General features: G+C 36.8%; 1 pseudogene across 1 annotated transcript; it reads left to right on the plus strand.

The window, feature by feature from the left end:
• The first annotated feature begins 5672 nt into the window (after nucleotides 1-5672).
• Nucleotides 5673-18064, plus strand: LOC117694097 (olfactory receptor 10C1-like; annotated as a pseudogene). The gene is made up of 4 exons (XR_013105878.1): nucleotides 5673-5796; nucleotides 6230-6328; nucleotides 7150-7263; nucleotides 16424-18064. The product of XR_013105878.1 is annotated as an olfactory receptor 10C1-like (transcript).
• Nucleotides 18065-18626: the final 562 nt, after the last annotated feature.

An 18626-nucleotide genomic window follows, 5' to 3' on the forward strand; every position in this document is an offset into this window, starting at 1 on the left:
GGATACATGTACAAAACACTCCCACACCTAAGGCTCAGGGAACATTTTGGAAGAGGAGCAGAAAGATTGTAAGAGACAGAGGATCTGGGGGTTTGCTGTGAGATTGTGCCACCCACTAAAACCAGAAGCTACAACCATAAACATGACTATCTGAAAATGAGCTGAACATGGATGATGCCAATGGACACGTCAAAGTATATAAGAAAAGCTAGACAAAGAATTATGGGCAAGTAAGTTAAGCTGAGAACAGGAGAGATGTTCTTCTTTAGCTGGTTGTCCAGTGTCACATAGTCACTCCTGAAAACACACATACAAGTAGAATTATCCAGATTAGGTAGGTTATATTGAGGAATATACATGCATATGCATATAGATATGCATATATTAATATAAAAACAACTATTAAGAGACCATGAATTGTATTGACTGGGGAAGGGTATGTGGAAGAGTTTGGAGAGCAAAGAGAAGGGAGAAATGTTGATACTATATTACAGTCTCAAAAACCAACCCCAAACAAAACTAAGTGTATATGAAAAAGCCATAAGGAAACTTGTTGTTTTGTAAGTTAATAAAGAATCTTAAATCAAGGGCTGGGTAGATAACTCTGTCAATGAAATTCTTGTTTTGGAAGAACTAGGGGCTGAGTTTTATCTCCAAACCCTGAATAAAATGTGTGTATGGTTTCAGGTGCTTATATTTTTAATACTGGGGAGAAATGGGAGGATTCTTGTGGCTAATCTTCCAGTGTTACATAATTGGTAAGCTCTGGGATAATGAGAGACCCTATCTCAAATAAAGTAAGCTTTCCTTGGCACTGTATCTAAGACTGCCCTCCACAGACTCATTTATGCCCCCACATACATAATGTATGCATGCATGCACGCACGTGTGCACACACACATTAAATTACAAACATTACAACAAACTATTTCTGATTCCTATGTCTGTTGTGAGATATATGTATATGTATACATATATGTACACACACACACACACATATATATATATAAAACTATATATAACTTTTCTCTACTCTGTTATACAGTTATACAGTTAAAATAAGTTGTGTTGACCTATTGTCTAGTAACTGGTTTTTTCTTTACCTATTTGCATCTATTAATGAGGAGATTTTCTCTGTGGAGAACTTCTCTGTGCAATTTCATTCCAACATCACTTTGTTATTGTACATTATCATCTCATATCATCCCATTTTACTTTTTCATATTGTTTTGGTTGCTGTGCTTAAATTCTCCATCTAGTCATGTATTTCCATCTTTTTCATGAGTCATTTATAATACTAATTGTACTTATCTTTAAAATCCCTGTCTCATCAGCTCATTATCTGTATCAACTCTGAAATCAGAGTTTCATGGTTGAATTACTCTTCTTTGTTTTTAGTTTAGTTTTTTAAATTACAGGTAAACTTTAGACTTACTGCTAAGACTATGGTAAATAGCAGCTGTGCCTGGAAATGGCCCTGCCTCTTTTAGGTGAAGCCATTTAACTGTGAAATTAAGTCAGTCCACTCAGGACATAAGCAGGAATTGTGGTTTTTACTACCTTACCATCAGTTTTGAATTCTTCTAGTAATTGTACCCCCCAACCATAGGCTTATAGTGAAAATTGTAATTTTGGAGTGTTTTTCATCTTCTCCCTCATCTTTTGCCTGACCTTGCATATGTAGATCACAGAGGGGAGTCTCTCTCTGTGGTCTTGCTTCTCATCCAGCAGTAAAATGGGGTTTGTTATTTGACACTAGGCTGTTGGGGGCCGACTTTTAGCAGAAAGCGGCTATCAGCTTTGCAGCCATCTTGAGCCATATACCCTGACATGAGACTTGGATTACAATAGCCTACAACAGCTGAGCACACTCCGATAATCTTGGTTTAGATACCTTGGGTGTGTGAGATTAAAGGTGTGTAACTTAAGAGAGTGACTTAGAAGTGTAGAGATCAGATTTAGAGACAAGACCTAAGGGCATGATTAAAGGTGTGACTTAGAGGCATGGCTTAGAAGTGAGACATATAAAAGGCAGAGGCAGATCAGAGAATCAGACTATAGAGGGAGAATCAGATACTTAGAGGAAGAGAGACTGAAGAATAAACAGGATTGAAACACACTCTGTCTGGTCTCCATTCCTCGCGACTGCCCTCACTCTCTCTCTCTTGCTGAACCCCGACCCTTGGACCAGAGCGGCAGCTTGGACCAGGATACAGTGGCCCCCAAACTCGGGGTAGCCCGGGCCTCAACATTTTGCTAGGGCTGCGACATTTTTGGCGCCTGAACAGGGACTAGTATGGTTCCTAACATTTTTTGGCCGCCCAAAGTGGGCCAGCTTAGGCCTCAACACTAGGCAGGTCAAAAGAATATGGCGTGTTCTCTATTCCCATGTTTTAATCTCAATCATATGCAAGCCCCATGGACCTGTGCTTTAGAAATGGTACTTCCTAATATTTATGCTAGAGCTCACTATGGCAAGAAACTGACTTTTCTCTCTGCTTGATTTGGGACAGGAATGTCCTATCCTGTGACTGGAATGTCCTATCCCTCCTTCAGCAACTGCAAATTTATATTTCATACATTTGTAGGCTCCTGAGCCTACAAAACTCCCCTGTCCCTCCTGCTGTCATGGAAGATTTTGCTTATATTCTTTCCCCTAAGAGCAGTGGATTTTTAAGGCACCGCAGGTACAAAAGAGCTTCCTTTCAGAGAGAGATAAATTTTGTTTTTACTCCTCCCAAGAAGTGGTTGAGCTCTCCTTATACCACAGAAGTAAGATTTACTGACTCCTTCACTACCAGCTTCTTAAGGGTTCGATGTTATAGGAGAACAGAAGCTGAGGAGATTGACAAGGAATCCCTGTCACTCACTGTTTTCTTAGATATCACATGTAGATATGTAGAAAATAGCATCTAGGGGAATACAAATGGCTCCTTCCTGTGTCAGAGATAACCAACAATTTCAAACTAATATGCTATTTCTAATACTTCTCTAACTACTATTGTCTGTTGAAATGAAGCTAATCTTTTAATTGTTCCCACTCATGGAGTACTGAAAGCTTTGTCTCTATGCGTACTAACTTCCATGAATAGAAGGTCCTGCTGGTCCCAATACAGATGGAATTCCCAATTCCTTCCAACCAGGCAACCTCCACTTTGATTTCTTCCTAGACAAGTATAGCCAACATGGTTTCTTTTTTAAAGACTCCCTCTTGCCACTTTTATGCAGTCTATTTAGCACTTCCTATTTATACGCAAACATTTCATTGTGCAATAGTTACTTATTCTATAGCATTATATTTGTGCCCAATGTCTTAGCAATGTAATTTAGTTAGAAAACCAGTGCTAAATTCTTGTGTCACATCCTGGTAAGACTGAAATATCAAAGCAAATAGAGCCTTGTCAGATTCCTTTAATTAGTGTTTGCATGATATTGGTTTGATAGCAGATTGGTTTGCCAAATAAGCTCCAACAGTGAAATGTTGCAAAAAAGAGCAGGGATATTAAGGCTCAGCGGGCCTGAGTTGTACTCTTACATCTACCATTTATTATCTGTAAGACTTCTGACAATATATTGAAGATCAAAGGAGACAATAGTATCTCTATGTTTGGGCATAGAGAAAGTGGCTTGGAGTAAACAAATAGAAAACAAGTAAAGCGTGCTGACAGCAAGGGGGAGCAAATTCTTGGAAAATTACTTGGAAAAGGTAAAGTCAGAATAAGGCTTTACTGTGGTTTCATGTGTCCTGGGGTGACATTGGTGTAATTTTTAAAGCACTGGCAGCAAAGTTGATGCAAACCAGGTTCATGAACTTTCTCTGACAGAAGTTAACCTTATGGGTCTGAAATATATTACCTCTCCCCTATAGGCTTCATCAGCAAAACGGACATGGTCATTAAATCTGCTTGGATAACTTCAGAGAGAAGGCTAAGGGACCAAAGAAATTATGATTCCATGTCTAGAGTGTTAAGACCTCAGCAAAAAGATATGACATCTGTAATGATGTTGCTCTGAAAGGTGAAGCAAACTAGTACAACACAGCTTAAACTGCTACCGGCTCCATTCCCACCCCGAGTGGAGCTTGGGGCAGATGTAATTTAGGATCTATGTTCTCTGATCTATCTTTAATCTGTATTTGACTTCGAGTTGTATTTAAAGTTACCTGTTATGGTCTAAAGGTTTATGTTGCTTCAAAATTGATGTTAATCACAAATATAATACTATTCAGAGCTGAGGCATTTGTGATGTGATTAAATCATTAAATAGATATAAAGATTAGTGTTTAGAAGACAACTATGTTACTTTAGTGATACGATAATAGTGTTTTCTATGAATACTAGAAATTTTTCTTACCAAGCTATACTGTTTGATAGAGGACTCTGGGAACCTAGGGCTGGCAATGATTTGGAAACTAGATTCTAGGGGAGAGTAGTGCACTTCCACACCCTACAGATATCACAAAATCCTGTGGAGTTCTCTAATCTCCTGAGAACCTATGATTCTGGTTTTGTTTCTAGCTGCACTAATCCTAACGTTCCTCTGGGTTCTAGCTTCCAGTTTTCCCCTAACTCTCTTCTATGTCCCAAACCAATGCTCTAAAGTTCCCAGGAAGTGTTTCTGCCAGACCACCAAAGTGTTTTTATAAATTGCCACCACAAAGAGCCCTTTACTTTTATTAATTCAGGGCTGGCCAAGGTTTTTTATGAGATTGACCATAAAGAGATATTATAACACATACATATGGGTAGGAGGATGCTTTGGTTCTGGATCTGTTCTTTCTGTAGAACCCAGTTTTGAGCAAGTTTTTTTTTTTGCTCTATTCATTGAAATATTATATATAAGCAATTTCTGAGGTCCCTTCTATCTCAACATTCTCTGATTCATTCTAAAAAATGATTGCTACAATCTTCTTCAGAGTGAATTAGAAAGCACTAGGGTGAGTGGGGATTCATATCTTCTTTGAAATTTGGAAAGAATGTGAGATGACATTTATTAAGTGTGCAATGAGCAAGACACTCACTTACATTGTACATTATTATTTCAATAACAGTTCTTAACTGGAAGATATTAGAGGGTAAAGTGAAATATAAGAGAATTACTAAGTAGAGTGCTTTGCAGAAAATACCTATTCAACAAGAGTCTCTGCTTCCTGCTTCAGCAACTCTCCACCCAGCTTACTGACCTTTTAAAAGATGATAAAACAGCAACTCAGAAGGATAAAGTGATTGCTTAGATTTTTCAGGATTCTACCTGGTTACCTTGGTACAGTGACTATAGCTAGTTTCCCTCTGGATCTGGTGCATTATAGAATTGGCTTAGAACTCTCCTATGCTTTGGGCCAATTCACATTTGTGACCCAGTAACAGTGCTTGTGAGGTGACCACACAGAAGTTTCAAATGTGGCACATATTTCCCTATACAATGTTACAATTGGTCCCAAAGAGCTCAAAACCTCTGTCTAGGCCTCATTAACATTACCTGTTTCTTTTGGGCTAACCAACCCCCAGAGTACTCTTCAGCATAACCGTGCTATATTTCTTGAAACCCCTGACTTCCAGCTCTGTTATCCTTATATGCTATGGAAGATCACCTTATAGAGAAAAGACAATGGAACATTTTCTAATAAAAAGAAAGGTAAGCTTGCACAATCAGGATTGAATTCAAAAAATCATCTCTTTGTCTGGAAGAATATTAGGAACTGCATCAAAAGTGGAGGGTATGGGACTAGCTACAGCCAGGAATTAGTAATAACTAACCCTAAGAAAAGAAGTAAGCTGGGGTGTTGCCTGCCAACAGGTATGGTCATTGATCTATGCATCAGTGGGCCTGAATAGAAGAGTGAATGACAGAACCAATTGTGGAGGTGATTTCTGACTTGAAAATAATCTTATAAGACTTGTCAAGTCCCTTTAGTGTTTTCCTTTGTTTAACGGAAGAAATCCTACTTCTAGAATCAGAAATGGGTTTCAATATAGGAGGCCTTATGTTGGTCTAATGCTAGCAATGTACACAAGGCAATGTTGACTTTAGGTTGTCATTGATGCATTTTAGTATGAGATGAACTAGGTAGTTAAAAACTACTTCAGAACAAACTCCTAATATGATGGCTTTTTTCTGGTCCTTTTAACCTCTAGGGTGATCCAAATTGTTAAAGATGTGTGTCTGTCTCCTTCTGTGTATATCTGTTTCTATATTTTTCATTCACTGAGACATCCTTTCTTCCCTCCAGGTTACAAGGCATGAGTGTATATGTGTTTCTACTATGCTAATGACACCAATCCACCTAATATAGAGCCTCAGTGCTGGAGGCCAATCCTTTTGATGCAAAGTAAGTATCATTGTTTATAGAGGGACATAATTTGCCTTCTGGACATGGCATATTTTAGAAGAAATATAGACTTTGAAGGAAAAATTATAAATCTAGATTCACTTCCTAGCTTTATGATGCTAGCCTCATTTTCTCATCTGTAAAATGGGAATGATCTTGGTTCCCTTCTTCTAGGACTGCTGCAAAGATTTGCTAAAATAATGTATTGGAAGACTTTAGTTCAGTAACTGGCATAGGGTATAACTAAAGGTGTAGTGGTTGAATGAATGAATAAATGAATGAGTAAATATTGGCATACTGTTTTCCCTCTCTCCATATGAAAAAGTTCTTTAAATGGCTTTGTGTACTGGGATGATGGATCAGTGGATAAAGCATCAGATGCACAAGCTTGGGACATGAGTTCAAATCCTTAGAACCTACAGAAAGCCTGGCACCATAGTCATCTACTGGGAGAAAAGACAAAAAAAAAAATAGGAGGAAAATAGCAGGAAAGACAAGAAAATATTTGGAAAAACACTGACCAGGTAGTTTAGAATTTAAAGTTGCAAATAACAACGAGACTGTGTTTCAATAAAAAGACTATCTCAAACAAAATGCTGAGTGATGATGAAAAAAGAGTTATTTATTGACCTTCATGTAGTCTTCTTGGTAAGTAATGATCTATAGTTACTCTCTCTCTCTCTCTCTCTCACACTATTTTTAAAGGCTTTTACTATTCTTAACTTAAATGAAAAACATTCATGTAGGTTCAGTTAACTCCATCTCTCTTTGAGTCATCAAACTATTACCTATTCCTTAGTCTTCTTATGTATAAAATATAGATATCCATGTGTTCAGGAATGTTGTGAAGATTCAAGGAAATAACCTACAGGATGACAGAGGACTTGGAACATGATCTGGGATCCATAATGCTAGTGGCCTTTCTCTGACTTCTGGTGAGTATGCTCACGTAAATGGGCTCAATTAGTCCTCAGAACAATCACATGAACTATGCATTACTCTTATGAGATAATATACCTAATATAGCATAATGTAAATAGTCAATAAAAGTTTGTTTCCTTTCTATTATTTTCCTTAATTAAGCCAATTATTTTTCTGCCAACAATTGTGCTTTTGCATGAACTATATGAATATTTTAAAGAACAAAGCATTAATCTTAACATTGTTACTAATTTAGAACATCAGTCTGGATACCTAATTCAAAACCAAAAGTATCTTGATTTTAATAATATGACAAAAGAGCACAGTGTTTACAGTTATGAAGAACTAGCCTAATTCTTGCAGTAATATTATGAGTTATAACTATATTACTTTTATATTTCAAAATGTAACAACCACTGGCAAACATTTTCATGTCAAATGTTTTACATATTAATAGCATGCTTTCTTTAAGATTTAAAATATCAATTTTTACTTGTCATAAATGGAAAGAAGTTTGAAGTGCATCTCTGTAGAATGACAGTTTTGTAGAGGTGGAGCTGCTCTGACTTTAACCTGGCCAAGTTCTTGGTTTCCAACCTTAGCTTCCACCATGGATAATTTGTGTGCTAGAATTGTCAGAATGGGCTAAAGCATAGGCTATATTTTTGAGTCAATTCTCCATTTAAATAAAACTCACCTAAGGAAATATTGCTTAACTTTTTTATACCTTAGTTTTACCATCTGAAACATAAATATATTATCAATTCTTATTTAACATAATTATCTCCAAGATAAAATAATTTATGAATAAGCCAATGACCAAAGCCTTTATCAAAAGGTGCACAAAATTGTAAGAGTGCAACAGATGTTAACAGCTGCCATTGCTGTGACTGTCACACCGTTTTCTCTTCCACTACAGTAATAATGATGTGATAACAACATTGCAGAATTATGGAAGAAGATTGCAATTTTATGAAAGAATTATCTATAGAGAATCTCACAAGAAATTCCAGATCTCTGAAAGGGAGACTGTCAACATTTTTCAATTTGTTCCCTACTTAAACAGTTACTCTCAATAGATCCATGTCAACATTTCTTGAGTTATTCCAGAAAAATGTGTTGAAATGTGTCACTGAATATTGGAGCTCCAAGACTGCCTCCTTTAGAGCTGTAGAGGTGTTACCCATAGAGGTCACCCATATATTCTGTTACCATAGCCAAAGCATCAACTGTAGAAGGTATAGAAAATGGTCCCAAATATAAATTGAATGCAGGAAAGCCCTTGATAATTTTCATAATTTGAGTTACAGAAGGATCTATTTCAGTTTTTTCTCAACCAGGAAGAGTATAGTAAGCTTTCTTGTTTTTGTTGAGCCTTGCCTAATAGGATATTTTCAACAATTTTTTTCCTATCTTGAAATAAAGTAGAGAGACTGTTATATCCAGAGATTTATCTATGTATCATGAATATTCAAGGAATCAGGGAAAAGGGAATATATCTAAGTTGATTGAATTCTCTTTCTTTTGAAAACTAATCATTTGTTTGGCTGCTCTGGAGACTAAATTAATTCAGTCAAATTTCCTGAAGAGCATGCTGATGGCTCAGGTGAGAATAGCGAATGAGAATGTGGAGTCTGGAAACTTTCTGTGAGTTACATGCCAGGGTGTGTCTATGACTCTACTGGAGGAAAAAATTGAAGGCAGAGAGATCCATAAGATACCTTTACACAATCAACACTTAAACTGGAATGCTGACTGCTCCAGAGAAATCGTGTAAATGTAGAAACATTAGCAGTCACTTATAGACCTGAAAATCATAAATGTTTTATACTTTAGATAATTTACCTAGAAACTCCCTTCCTAATGCCTTCCCTCCTTCCTTCCCTCCCTTCTTTCTTTTCTTCTTCAATATTATCCTTCCTTATAATGTTTACTGAGTGTACACAGAATGTCTTAGGATTAGCTAACAGTATGACCAATATAAGCACATTCATGGGGCTGGCGATTTATAATGTTGTATACAGTGTCTCTATCATATATACACAATCCCCTCCTAGTCAGATTTTTCTGTTTTCTTTAACCTTAAATAGTTAAGTTTTTTTCAAAGGGAGAGATTTGTTTACAAGCTGGCAAAGACCAGATTGACATATAAAGAGAACTGGAACTGAGGCCCCTCTGACAAAACTCTGCAGCTTAAACAGGTCAAGGTCTCCTCTGTTTGCTCTGCTCAGCAGTGTCATGGAGAGGGGGTAAAGTGAGCTTCATTAAAACAATAAAGCAGACAAACAGCCCCACAAAGACAAAATAGCAAACTAAACAACAAGAACAATAATAGAGAACAGAGACAGAAAACTGTTTTCTCTAGTTAACACAACAGCAGATTTCTTTGACTTTGGATAATGCATTTTTCCGTATTCATTAAAAAAGTTATTTGATATGAATTTAAAGCTACAACTTAATAAGCAAATATGTGGTCAACCCACTAGTTTGTCTTAAAAAAGAAATTAGAATAAAGCTGTCTAACTGTCTGTGGGCTCCATCCTTGACATTAATTTAAAAAGGCAGGTGTGTGTGATATATATATATATATATATATATATATATATATATATATATATATATATGTGTGTGTGTGTGTGTGTGTGTGTGTGTGTGTGTGTGTGTGTATGCATCAGTTGCTGACAGTGCCTCCTGAAGATTTATAAGAAAACAGAAACAAAAACCAGGTACCCTGTCAATACAGGCTGGATTCATGAATCTGGGTCTTGAGCTTTATCAGATACTCACCATGGGACAGATTGTGGGGAGTCAGGCCATTATGCTTAGGAAATACATCTATGACAGATTTTCATACACTTATTCAAGAGCAAATCAAAAGGGAATTAAGTGTTGCCTGACACTGGGAGTCCAAGAACAAATTCAAAGATTTTCTTTCACTTTTCCAGACTCAACAAAGACCATTTACATGAGTTAAGAACCTTCAAAGGGAGCAATAGACATCGGTCAGTCACATAAACAATGTTGAGAACAGAGGTATGAGTCTACTTGTGTTATAATTTCCCACTATTTAATAATAGTATTAGTATTTGGGGGGTGAGTAGGACAGCACTAGCTTTCTTCAATGATTGCAAAGGCTACACCAAGAAAAAAGCAGGTCTAAGCTGTACCATATCAAAGAGAAGGCCAGAAAGCAGTTAGAATTTAAAGAGATTCTAATTTTGATTTATTTCTAATAATTATAGCTTATCTGGTGCAGAATAGGTCTTCTATCTCTCTCTCAGAAGGTGAGTGAGCAGGTAAAGGCTTGTTACAGAGCCTGATGGCTTTAATTACATATCCAGAATTCAAGTTGTCATTCTGACTACCACACAGGTGATATGTGTACTCCCTCATACAAGATTAATTAAATGAAAAAGAAAATAGTAACATTAATAACTTATGACTATTTTACTGAATTTTGTAAATTACTTTCAATAACATGACAATGATAACTCACATAAACCTCACCATTCATTTTGTGCTTGCATAAAAGAGATGGCATTATTTTTAGTTTAGTGCTAAAGAAACTGTATCTGAGAGGGGGTACCAATATCACTCAAGGCCACACAACTACTAAAAAACCAACATGAGTGCTAAAACAGTATTTGTAGATTGGTTCTAAGAAAAGACTTAAGGGAAGATCTCTTCCCTTGATTCAAGGTGTAGATAAGTTGTTTTCTAATAAGAAAGGATCAAGGGGAAGGCCAGAATTCTAGGGAACAGGTTGATGTTTACCAGATTAGAACTCATGGGAGGTCTATGTTCTGCAAACCAATCGGGGTGAATATGAACCATTTTGTTGCCTGTCATTTCTATTTTAGGCTTGTGTTCCTTGACGTCAGTGTGAGTGTAGGATCAGGCTGATGGATGTCATGTACTTTTCCCCATGTCATGTACACTTCCACCATCTGCTCACTCTGTCCCTGTCTCTTTCTCTCTGTTTCTCTCTCCCTCCCTGTGGTGTGTGTGTGTGTGGGGGGTGGTATACGTGCTTCTTAAATTCCATCCTTGGGTAATCAAACACACACACCAGTTTCACATTTGCCATCAATAACAAAAAATAAGATCAATTTGCATGACAGATTTGTCCATTTTTCCATAGTCCTCCCATAGCATAGGAAGATAACTTCTCCATGAATACAAATGCTGTGTGTGCATAGGCAGGTATATGCACGCATGCTCACACATGCATATGCTACTCCAGAACTCTGTTTTAAAACTTTTCTTTTAAATATATTTTTCAAAGTTCTGCCTGATAATCGTGGATTGTATCGAGAGGCCCACTCACTAAAAGCAGGTTGAGTCATAAGCAGGTTGTACAAGTCCAGGAAACCTGCAGCGATGACTAAGAGAGTCATTATTTGATAAAAGGGGAAAAAATAGCTGTTGGTTTGAAAGAAAGGCTGAGGGAGCGTGAAGAACTTCTTGAACAGGGGAAAAAAAACCCCTTAGAATCTAGCTGGCAGGATGAGAGAACCAGTCTTGTGCAGTAAGACTTGCTGCTGCATTTAAATCACATCTCGATGTGACTGGGGTTTTTCCTCTTTCTGTGTTTTTCAAACACAAAGGGGATTCAGCAGTAACCTGGCTATTTCAACTTTGTACTTTCCTCTGCCCCCTTCCCTACATGTTTTTAAGTTGACATCTGGATGTTTTTTTTCAGCTTGAGTTCAAACAAATGTACACACTGTATACTTTCTCTAACCTTGTAAATATTGACAGTTTAAAATTAAACTCTTGCATCATTCTTTGAGCATCATCAGTGGCTTCCAACTGGGCATGATCCTGGTTTAATATACACTATCACATATTAAAATATAAATGGACAAGTTCTTAATAATCAGGTGTTTACCACCTACCTTTGTTTCTGGAATGCATATTCAGATCCACTTTGCTACAGCATTTATCCTAACACCAAACATATTTTTATACTCAAAAATTTTCCCTTGATCCTTCTATTAAAGGTCTTAACAAAAATATGTTTGTAAAATGTAACTTCAACAAAAATGGCTATGGCCAGGAATCCCAGTCTTCAATAAGCATATAAGTAGGTATTCAGCTACTAAGTGGCAAAGTATTAACTAGAACCAGGAACAAAACCACAGCATCAATGTCTTAAGTTTTCTTTTCTGCTATGCACTGGAATCTCAGAGAAGAAAATGATCACATTCTTACTAAGATTCAAGTTACCTGATAGGTAGACCTTTCTCTTATACATTTTGTAAGAAAGAATTTGAAAGAAGTAGCAAGAAAATAGAACCAGAATGATTCTTCAACCTCAAGCAGATTAATAACAGATTGATTTGCCAGAAACATCTATATGGAAATTGGAAATTTTCCTTGTCTGTGTACCTGTAGGGATTTGAAAGCAACACTACTTATACTTTATACTGGAAAATTATGTGCTGTGGGGACTGTTCTGTGTGTATTGTAGAGTACTGAGCAAGATCTCTGGCCTCTATCCCTAGATGCCTCCAGTAGTGCTCATTCAGGTTGCAATAACCAGAAATATCTGAAAATATTGCCAAACATTCCAGCCTTGTAAATTCAAGTTTGAAAAGTGATTGCTTGTCTAACTTGTTAAGAATGTAAAAAGTTATATTCAATCAAGTATGTTATTTAAATTTCATGATCAAATGAAAACCTGGGTGGTTTGGTTTAATTTCTCTTTTTATGTGAGGGGAGAAAGTTGTTGAGTCCAAGAAGAAAGTGAGTTGTTGGAGCCTTCCCAGAGGTATTTGGACCTATATAATCATAACTGGTGTGGGTAAGCTAGAAGTCACACTCTTTAATAATGTTCATATATTCTGCTGGTTACTGCATCATTGGGTGATTCTACCATTGTGTCATATCATAAAGTAAGCTCACATAAACTAAGATAACTACAGCATTGTTAGATAGTATAATCTTATGGGACCATCAGCATGTATGTAGACTCCTACCTATTGATTGAATGACACTATGCAGGACATATATCACAGACAAGAAGGGAATGGGAAGGATGAAGTTAGCAATAATAAAATCATACTGAAATCTATTTACATTGTACTAACTATGATACTAAGTGTTTTGCATGGACTACTGTGCTAATTAATCATAATATCTCTGAGGGGTTAGTTTAAATGTATGTATTAGCAAACTTAAGGTTAGGATATTGTAACAAAGGACTCAGAATATTTAGTAACAGAAAAAAAATTATGAATATATTTATCTCCATGATAAGACTCCCAATTCTAGGTCTCTATCCCACTCAGTAGAAAGGATGAAAAGGGGAATTTAATGATTTGGACATTTGCTTTTTTTGAAATAGCCTAGAAGCTATATATTTCATCTTGTTAATATCTATTAGTTCAATTCAACTGCAAAGGTGAATGTGGACTTCTGATAGGTAGTGATATCTATAAGCAGCTATAAGGTCTAAGATTATTTTAAATTTCTAAGCTTTGTTTTAACAAAAATTAACATTCATTTAGTGTGTATATAACTCGGAGGAACACTTGTAGTAGTCTGTTCTCTTTTTCTACCATGTAGGTTCTGGGGTTTAATTCAAATTGTCAAGTTTAGAACTGAGCACCTTTACCTGCTGAGCCATCTGGCCAGCCTGTAAATAATGTTTTAGTGGAACATAAGAACTCCCCTTCCTTTCTGTATTATCTATGCTGTTTCTTCAATATTATAGCAAGAAATACTTGTAGCAAATACAAAGGTTGGCTCCAAATCTTAAAATGTTACTTTCTGGCTTTTAAGAAAAAGAAAACACTTTTTAAACCCATGATCTAGAAGAGGAAGTGGATATTTGGAGACATCTAAGAGGTTCTGTGAAGCTTCTTTGCTAACAGGTGAAAGCACACGTAAGTGTTCCAAGGTCTCATCTGGGAATGTTACTGAGAAATGAACACAGTTCTGTTTCACTTAAGAGACAACATCCTATTCAACCTGCCATACTACCTTAGCAAATTATTAAGGAAACATTCTCTCTACTAGGCAATATTTTAAGAAATAGGGATTCATTGGTGAATAAAAGGGAGATATCTCTGCTTTCATGGATCATACATTAGAAAAATATTCAAATTAAATTTAATATATTAATATTATATGGTGTTTTTGACATGTGCTGCAAGCCAAAAATAAGAGTTCAGAAAGCAGGGAAAGTAGGAACAGAATGTACTTTGTTGAAAGAAATGGTTAATGATGCTCTCAGTTTTGAAGAAACCCTGGAGAATGAGACTCAGCCAAAGCTTTTGAGGAGGGAGAAGGAGTCTGTACTGAGAACATCCAATGAAAACCACGAGTTCCCCCTCAAAGAGGAAGTTGAAGCCAGGGTCAGGAGCTGGACAAGAGTGGGAGCCAAAAGAACAAAGAAAGCAGTGTGGGTGCCCACAGCTTGTGTGTGGTGAGGAACTGAATAGATGTGGAGGAGAAAGGCTAACTAAAAGGTACAAGAGCATTGTGGAGAATTGGCCTTTTAATTCTTTTAGAAAGAATTTTTCTAAAATCCCTTTGTACAAAAACAGAACACATGTGCAGATTCCCACACATGTAAATTATAGAAGGTACTTTGTCCAGGTGTGTGGTAGAAAGATCATGCCTGTTGGAGTCACATGGGGCTGTGCATATTCAGTCTGCTATATGTTCATTTGATAACTACAAGCAAATTGTTAGTATTGATATTAGATCTGATTTATTGAATATTTTCTAAATGGTGGGTACGTTATATAAATGATCTCATCAAAGCCCTACATAGCTACATTAGTTTATACTAATAGCATTTGAAATTATCTTGAGGTTAAATTAAGTGTTAAAATTAAGTGGTAATAGGTAATATTTAAGAAGTAATAACAGGGTTTGTGAGATGGCTTAGTGGATTAGTGTGATTGCTGCTAAGCCAGATGACCTGGTTTTGATTCCTAGCACTCACATGGTATAGGGAGAGAACAGCCCTCCACAAAATATCCTCTAATCTGTACACATGTGCCATGGTACATGTTCATATACACGTAGGCCCTAAATAAATAGATGTAAATAAAAGTTTCAAGGTACAAAATAATAATTTCCCTTCAGTGCATTTATATTGCTCTTTCATATTTCAATATGTAGTGATTAGTAATGTTAGTTAATCTGTCTATTAGGTTGTTTTCTATACTTTACCCATTAAACAAAAGTATTTGTTGCTTATTTGGTGTTGCTATGTGTCACAGACTCTTCTCATCACATGTATTTCTCAAAGGAGACAACTGATGGTCAAGAGAGGTAAAGTAACATGGCTGAGGTTGCACAGCCATGCAGAGAGAGGGTGAGATTTGACCTAGGCAGTATTGCGTTGAAGTTCATGTCCTCCATTATTATCCCAGCAACGCCTTGGAAACAGACCACTAACAAAAGCTGAAGGAAAAAGAAAACATACTAATTTCTTCTCTCTTGTTGCCAATAAATATGGAAAGCCTGTTTATTTGTGTCTGGTGATCTAACCCATAGTCATTATCTCCAAATGACAGGCAAGTTCTGTGGAGCAAATATTCCACTTGGCTGACATCATAAACCCAAATTTGAAGTCAGAACAAGGATTATATATGTGCCCTTTCTCTTTGAATACTTGAATGCATTAAGATATATGTGTACCTGTGTGTGCATGCATGCATGGTTTTGCATAGGCATGTGTAATATGACTCTAACTATAGTTTAAAGTGTCATCTTCTAGGCTTCATACTTAAGCATAAGTCCCAGCATTTTATGAGGCAATATTTTAAAATAAAAGTCATTATTCTCCTTTAGGGTATACACCTAGGTTTTCTTTTCAGCCTACTCTCTCAAGCAACTGAAACAGGGATGACAGTTCCAAATAAGCATGGATGGTCCCATAGCATCAATAAAACGCTTGTTTGCAACAGTCTTGATCTTTCACCCCTTATTTCATGCTTTACTCAAAAGGACACAAATATGAATTGCTGTGAGGGATATCATTTCTTGGAATTGTCAATATTTAGCAAGAATTTTCCTTGTGAATTTCTTCTGTGAAAATGACAGATTCTAATCATGGTCTCTCTGCATCTCCTTTGAATGGGAATTTGAGGGTATCAGCTTGCTCTTTCAGATTTACAGGTGTTAACCTGCTTACTGTATAATTTGTTCCTTCAGGGTTAAGAATCAATTTTCACTAGACTGTTATTCCTATTCAGACTCCTCATTCTTGCTTCATATTCTACTTAGATGACAGATCAGTTGATTTCTAGAACCAGCTTCCCAAAGGCAAACTTTACTGGCTCTGATAGGAACCAAAATCAAGAAGCAGCACATCAGTGCAGCATTCTAACCACTAGTAGAAATGGATCACATAGGAAATCTGAGTGACTGACTGATCTGACACACTGGTATGGAGAAACTAAGACTCTCTCAGGAGCACATGCCTGCAGTGGGGCTAGAAAATACCACTATGGTGGTAACTGAGTTTTTTCTATTAGGGTTTGGAGACCTCAAGGAACTGAACCCCTTGCTCTTCTTGGTATTTGGTATTGTCTATCTAGTCACAGTTTCTGCTAATCTTCTTCTTGTGGTACTGGTATGCACTCATCAAGGACTCCAGACTCCAATGTACTTCTTTCTTGCAAACCTTTCATGCCTAGGTCTGTTATACATCCAATATTGTACCCCGGATGCTGGTGGACTTACTGCGGGAACATAGGATGATATCCATGGTAGGTTGTATAATTCAGCTATACTTTTTTGGGGCCCTGGGAAGCACTGAGTGTTATCTTCTGGCAGTAATGTCATATGACAGGTACTTAGCTGTCTGCTGGCCCTTGCACTATTCAACATTATTACATGGAACCCTATGTGTGAAACTAGCAATTGTCTCATGGTTTTGTGGCTTCTCAGTGGCAGCTGCCTTCCAGGCTGCTATGCTATCCAGCTTGAATTTCTGTGGAAGAAATGAGGTTGACCATTTCTTCTGTGACTTGAAACCTCTGCAGAAGCTTTCTTGCTCTGATCCCTATGTGGTTAACCTAGTCTGCATGAGTCTAACATCCCTGGTAACCCTGGTCCCCTTTGGACTAACTTTAGCCTCTTATTGGAAGATTCTTGCAGTGGTCTTGCGCATACCTTCCATTATTGGCAGGCAAAAGGCATTCTCCACTTGTTCTTCTCATCTAGTAGTTGTGACCTTGTTTTATGGGACTTTAATCTTGGTCTATGCTGTACCATTGGCTGGCCAGGTGCCAGCCCTCAACAAGACCTTCTCTTTGTTCTATACTGTTATTACTCCAATGTGTAATCCTCTCATCTACAGCCTCAAAAACAAAGATGTCAAGGAGGCTCTGATAAAATTTAAAATTCGGTTCTGTGATTTTTAGCTTTACTTAACCAATTGAAATGATAGCAATCTGAAGCAAAACCAGTCTTCCAATTATCAAGGAAGTCTTAGTAAGGCTAACAAAACAGTATAGATTATGATTATTTTAACTCCAAACAATTACTAAACCCTCAAATCATTATTTTAAGGATAAGTTTTTCTTAATATACTTGGAATAATCTAGTTTTCCTTGAGCATATTTACATTACAAGAGGAAATAAGGAAATAAATGCTTGCTAGTTTACAAGGAGTGCTTAGTGAGGCACATAATATGTAACTGATGCATCTAGTGTCTCCAGGAGCATAGCCTAGGAGGTAAGAACTGATATTTGCTTGTATTTTATTCCCATTGTTCATTGAAATGTAACATGGAAAACCAATTAATATTACAATTGATAAATGTCAATAAAAATACAAAAGTGACAATCCTTGTTTTGGTCCCACGAGTCTTTACTGACTTTTTTGTATTTTTTTTTTATTTTTGGAAATTTAATATTTCTGTATACAGAATATTGTTCATTTCTCCCCTATAGCTCTCTCATCCCCCTTTCTTTCTCATACTGAAGCTCTTCTTCTCAAATTTGCGCCATGTTTGTTTATCTATTTGTTGCCCACTGTGTTTAAGTATCTTTCCTTGTATGCGTATGAATGGAGAATTATTTACTGGGAAATTAGCAGTGTGTCAATGGCTACACCACTGAAGAAAATGATATCTCTGTTGATACATGATACTGGCCAGACAGGTCAGTATTGTAGCATATAGTGTCTAGCATTGAGTGAGCCATTGATGACATGCCAGTTATGAGGCTAACCATTTGCTTTCTGACTTGATACAAGGCCTGCTCCATGCAACAAATTTCATGTCTGGCACAGTAAACCTGGTATTAAGTTCATAACTGGAGAGATTATCAGTTCCGGAGAAACCTGTTGTTGTTCTCTTATTAAATAGTTATGCTGACAAATGATCTCTATTTATGTGTATACTTAACA

This window comes from Arvicanthis niloticus, chromosome X (assembly GCF_011762505.2).
Source record: "Arvicanthis niloticus isolate mArvNil1 chromosome X, mArvNil1.pat.X, whole genome shotgun sequence".
NCBI lineage: Eukaryota > Metazoa > Chordata > Mammalia > Rodentia > Muridae > Arvicanthis > Arvicanthis niloticus.